This window comes from Pelecanus crispus, chromosome 1 (genome assembly GCF_030463565.1).
Source record: "Pelecanus crispus isolate bPelCri1 chromosome 1, bPelCri1.pri, whole genome shotgun sequence".
Taxonomy (NCBI): Eukaryota; Metazoa; Chordata; class Aves; order Pelecaniformes; family Pelecanidae; genus Pelecanus; species Pelecanus crispus.
In genome coordinates, this window is record NC_134643.1 from 17,581,229 (window position 1) to 17,587,511 (window position 6,283).

A 6,283-nucleotide genomic window follows, 5' to 3' on the forward strand; every position below is an offset into this window, starting at 1 on the left:
TTGAGAGAATAACCAATAAAGACTTCTATCACATTGATTTGCTGTGTTGAGAGAGGCTCCCATGCCACAGCTAGGGTTAGGGTTAGGGCTTCAGCGTCCACGGTGCTGATCTGCTCTGCAGCCTGGCGGACCAGGCCAACAGGAGCCTTATGGATTTCAACGCAAACAAGTGCAAAGCCCTGCACCTGGGATAGATAAGCCCAGGCATGGGTACAGGGTGGGGGCTGAGTGGCTGGAGAGCAGCTCTGCAGTAAAGGCCTTGGCAAACAACAAGCTGAACGTGAGTGAGCAAGGCACCCTGGCAGCCATGAAGGTTAACAACAACACCCTGGGTGCATGAGTGGTAGCATAGCCAGCAGGAAATGGCAGTGATATTTTTCCCCCTGATCACATCTGGGTACAGCATTGGGACCCCTGCTATAAGACAGCCAAGCTGCAGAGATGCCAGGGCAAGATCATCAAGATCAGTGTTCTAAAAACGTGTAGATGTGGCACTTTGGGACATGGTTTAGTCCAGTCTACCCTTGATTGGCTTAGAGTAGACTTGGTAGTGTAGGTTAATGGTTGGACTGGATGATCTTAAAGGTCTTTTCCAACCTAAACGATTCTATGATTCTATGATTAGGGAGCTGATGATTAGAAAGTAATAAGCAACAAGAGCAGAGGAAGTTCTCCTTGTGCAGCCTGGAGATAAGAAGTCCAAGGAGGAGTCTAACTGCTGTCTTCCATTGCCTGAGTGGAGCTCTCTGATAGCGTGGGAGTTGCCTCTATGGTGCATGACAAAAAGGACAAGAGGCAACAGTCACAAGCTGCAGCAAGGGAAATTGTAATTGGATACAGGGCAAAATTTTTACAAGTGGTTAAATGCTGGAAAGGGTCATCCGGAAAAGTTGCACAATTCCTGCCTTGGAGAGTTTCAAAACCCAGCTGAACAAAGTCCTGAGCAACTTGACCTAACTTTGAAGTTGGCCATGCTCAGAGTGGGAGGACTAGATGAAATCCAACCTCAATGATCCTACCATTCTTTGATAAAAACAGCAGGTTTCCACATTTTTGGACAATGAGAAATAGTGCTTTCCCTGCTAAGTAAGCTACCATGCTGCAATGGCCTCATGATGCAAAGCTGTATTTAAGGTTCGTGTCAGATTTATAGTGGGACAGACATCTACAGCAATAAGTAAAATAAAAGTTACTGAGTTTGAAAAGTTGGATGAAACTAAGCTTTAGATAACAATGAAGAATAACTAATTTGCATCATTAAGATTCTCTACCTGGAAGGACTACTAAGACAAGGCCTAATACAGAAGTTAGAATGTTAGAATCATAGAATATTTAGTTTAAAAAATCTTTAATTTGAAAAGGGATGATAAAGCAAGTTTTGAAGCATGACTCCTAAAATTTCCTTGCTCTACTGAGTTCCTGTGACGCGAGTGGCTTCTCAGCCAATGCTATGCCAAGGCGAGGGTTAGTCTCATAAAAGGTAAATTCAAGATTAATGATGGAGCTAAGAAAACAATGCCGAGTTACAGTTCAACAAAAGCTGAGTGACCCTTTCTGATGCACACTTCACAATCCAGTTCTTGGGATCCAGGTGGCACTGAGGAGGATGCCTGTGTTAGGAGTCTGCTTCTACAAGATGTCAGGCAGCAGAGGAATTTAATTCCATATTGAATTCATGGGCTGGTTCTTGGAATTAGGTATGCTGCAAGGCTAAAACTGCACTGAGGGTTAGGATCAGTACGTCTTCAGTAATTATGTGTAAAGAATTTATCCTTGTGTTAGGGGCCCAAGCTTGCTCTTCATAAAGATTAATACTAAAGCACATATAATATTCTTCCAAAAGGCTTTTAAAAAGTAGAAACATTTTAAAAGTGCAAACCTTTTAAGAGCCTTGCCCTTTTAAAGGGTTATTTATGTTTCTTGGGAAACACATAAACTGGACTAAAAATATATTTTGTAATCAAACTTCTTCTAAATTTACTGTATAATTCTACATAGCTATGCTAATTATATCATTATGAAAAGATACACCAAAACTGTAAATGACTAAGGACCTGAATATATAATATTTAAAGTGTAAAATTAATTTGTACTGAATTATCTGTTAAACTCAGGAGGGTTAATTAGTTCATTGTTCATTTCTGTTCTGTTGACCTCCTATAAGGATGAATTTGGCCTAGGTTGTTTAATTTTCTGTAATGATTTAGATATCCAATATGTTTTAGAATCATTCTTTTTCTAATTTTTCTCTTAGTCATGCAAAGTAAGATTAATTTACCATTTTTAAAGCTACTGAATTAGTAAATTTAATTTTTTGGTGTTTATAGTTAAATTCTAAATCAAATATATAAATATGAAATGAGGAACCACTATACAAATAAATGATCTCTTTTTTTATTTCAGGGAGCTTTGTGTTTACCTCTGAGGAAAATTCAGTATGCAATCCATGTGACTATTTTAAAAACCTGTCATTTACTTTAGCTTTACATTTGTTTTAGCATTTTTGGTGTTTTTTTTTTTTTCGTCCACAAAATAATTGAATTGTTCATGAAGTTACTTTCTCAGCTTTGATAAATGCTGGTTGTGCTGGCAGCTGGCCAGCATCTTTTTGCAGAATAACTTTAACACAACTGTGCTATGGTTACCTAAATAGTAGGATAATTTTCATAGAATTCTTGCTACTGTGACTCTGGAATGTATGCTGCTGGTATCTGGCAATTGCCACAAATTAATTAGTTCTTTATTTTTGAGGATGAATGTTTATTCCACAGTTGGATAAATAAAGTGTATGAAGTCACTTTAGGAAAAAAAAAAAATTATCAAGATGCAAGACCTTTCTAAAAAGAAGAGGAAACAAAAGGTCCTCATTTATTGCAGATACAGAATCAGAAGTCCTGACAGACATCAGCACAGTTCAGACTATGGTACTGATGCAGTTTAATCTTTCATATTCTGTTAAGTAACAGACTCTAATTTACCTCCCATTTGAGAAATATTGTGCAATTCTAAGTGGTATTTTAAAAATGAAAATAAGTAATGGATTAGGTCTCATTTGAATAATTTGTGGATATGAATAAGTACATTGAGACAGCAGAATGTGACATGTAGGAAAACAGAAATATCGTTACTTGTACGAAAAGTACACAGGCAAAGAAATAGTACAATAAATCCTCCAAACTCAGCAAATGTTAGGTGCAGGCTTACACCTCACTTAAGTCAGAAAGACTGCTGCTGCCCAACAACACAGTTATGAATTCAAGCATACGGTTAAATGCATTCCTGCATTAGTGCCACAGTTGTTCTGGAAGATAGTCAGACTCATTACATTATTTGGGCTACAAATTTTCAGCCTCATTAAAACCCTAATTGCTTGAATGTTGCCATGAAATGAGGAAGATCTGATGGACAGTGTTCCCAAAAGACAACCCACATGCTGTCGACTGTTTGTTTAAGGTATTTTAATGTCATGGAAAAGAATATAAAATTAAAATTCATGAAAGATGGAATAAATGATGATGGAAAAATAAGAAATATTTTTTTAAATTCACTTTGCCCGTCCGAGGTCCTTTTCTGTTTGTACGAAAGAAAGAGAAACAACTCTGAAGTTCTCATTTATTTCTTCGCTAGATATTTTAGTGAGTTGCTAAATGTCATTACTATAAGTCACACTGCCTTTTTGATAGTTCATTAATAATGCAGAATCAACCTATATCATAAATTAATGTTTGGCAACTGGGACTATAACTGTCATTATAAAATGCAATCAAAATAAATGCTGTAAAGTAGGAAAATTTAGTTCATAGATATAAATGAGTCACAGGTGATTAAAATCAGCTTCTCAGAGAGTTAGTGTATTCACTTTGGAGCTTGCTTCTGGTAAATGGGAAGAAAAAGAAGACTTTGCCCTTCAGTAACTGTAATTCTTCAAAACATTTTGTGTACAAGGACTTCACGTCTGCTGCAGAGGCCTCCCAGCTGTGTACGCGATAGCCAGGCTTCCACCCCGTACTGAGGGGCAGAGCAACCCAAACCATGGCACATCTCCTTCCCTGCCCAGAAACCTGGTGTCTATGCACCGGGAGAGAAAAAAACTACTGGCTGCATACAACCCAACCACACTGAGTAGCTCAGAAAATAACATTTACTCTAAAACGATAAACTTTGAGTATCTGAACAAAAAGACCTTACTGCTGTAGGCATTTTCTGGAGGTGAAAGCCAAAGTGGTTTAACAGATCAAAGTCTGCTTTGCCAGACTGAGCATCTCTTCTTAAAGATCCTATCAAGGAATAATGATTGCTAATTGTGGGAGTGGAGGTTTTTAATAGTACCCCTAGTATTTCAGTTACTGTTGCTTGAATCTTTGTAGGTCAAGACATAAAATCAATTGCAGAAGCCAAATCAACATCGTAGATGGTACTGATAGGGTCTGTGATCCACTCAGAAAATCTTTCACCTGGAAAATAGAGGATGTTTTATATCCTCTCACAATTTCACAAATCTTTCCAGACATAATTCCTTCTCTACCCAGAATCCAGATGATAGGACCCCATTGTGTGGGAGAGGCTTGCACTTTCTGGTTCCACATCTAACCCTGGGTTATCAGATACGACAGAGAGCCTTAAGGACCTGTGAAGATTTTCCTCTATGAAAGTATAGTCATGTTCTCTTTATGTCCAAAGGGCATTTGTCGGTTTCTCCCACAAAAGAAGTGTAATCTTGGGGAAAAAATAATCAAGAAGTGAATGAAGTACTTAACATAAAAATCAAACACAGCTTCCAAAATGAATTTGGGACAGAGCTTCAGTGTAAGCCTGGCTGCATGAAAAAATAGTACATGGGTGGGGGACCTGGCAACATGCTGGGAAGGAATGCAAATTCTTTGAAGGAATACAAAAACACCCACCACTTTTTTTCAAAATGATGAAGCAATAGACATGGTATGGGCACATATGGTGACAGGTTTTTAAAAATTCCACTATCTTGGCTTACACTGAGAAATTCATGAAAGAAACTGTTAAAAATCAATTGACAGAAAAGTTTGGGTTTGCTCCTTGCTGGCTATTTAAAACATACAGTGTTACCAACTCCACTGAGATCCTCTGGGAAGCTGAAATGATATGTGAACCTGATATATCATCCAGATTATATATGTGCGTTTCAGTGTGTGACTATTGACAGGCAGCGGGTCCAACACTTACCCAGATTAGTCCAGCTTATCACCCTCATGTACCCATTTGTCTGAATATTTACTGGTAGGTAATTGGTGCAATTGGTGCTGCGTGATGAAATCTGTGGTGGAGTCTACACTCAAAGATTAAATCTGTGACTATTTTGGCAGAGATATTGATTTCTTCCATGCTCTAAACAGTGTGAGCTGAAGTGTCCTCTATGGTATTAGGAAATGAAGTCGTGTGCATAAGTAATGAAAGGCACAACCTGACTGATGTCCATCAGGAGAGATGGTTCAAACATAGCAGTTTGGGTATTGCTGCTCTTGGGTTCAGAATTGCTGTAATGAATTTTTTTTTTTTTTCCTGAAAGAACTGAGTTTGACTGTAGTTGCAATGAAGAAAATAATTGGAAACCATACCTATTCACTGTACAGGCTGAGCGTGCTAATTTCTTCTGAATTAGCTAATTCACAAAGCAAGTTTTACATATGAAGACTTTGCCTCCAAAGATGTGTTGCTAACAGTGGTAGTGATTTTATGAACACCCTGGAGGCAGGCTGAGCGAAAAGAAGTGGGTAGAGATTAGGCAGAGAAAAAAACTGTGAAGTATATTATTCCTAAAATATTTGTAATACTCACTTATTTTCTGCAAAACAGCTGATATTTCTTAGAAAAATGAAAGGCATAGAGGTCAGTAGGCATGGCACGGAAGGATAGAAAAAAATAATTCCAATCTTCAAGGGTAGTCCAAGAACATGGGAAGTGGCTGAAGAGAAAGAAGTAGATTTCCTCTTCTGAAATTAAGATACTTTCCTTAAGTGCTCAACTAATCTTGTAATGAACGTGTTGAGGTTTCATTTTGGGGCTGTCTGATGTTATGTTCATTGAAAGGAAAATCCTTGACTGTTATTTAGACTTCTCAAAATAAATTGTATGCAGACAATCTTTTTGTCACCATCCTTGCTGCCATGCTAAACACTCTTAGTTTAGCAGCACCTGAAATTGCTGCCATGAACTAGTCATGAGTTGGCTTTCTAGAAAAATGGCTTTAAATGCATCCCTACATTTTTCTGGCAACCCGTCCAGAAATTAAATCAGTCTGGCCTACGGC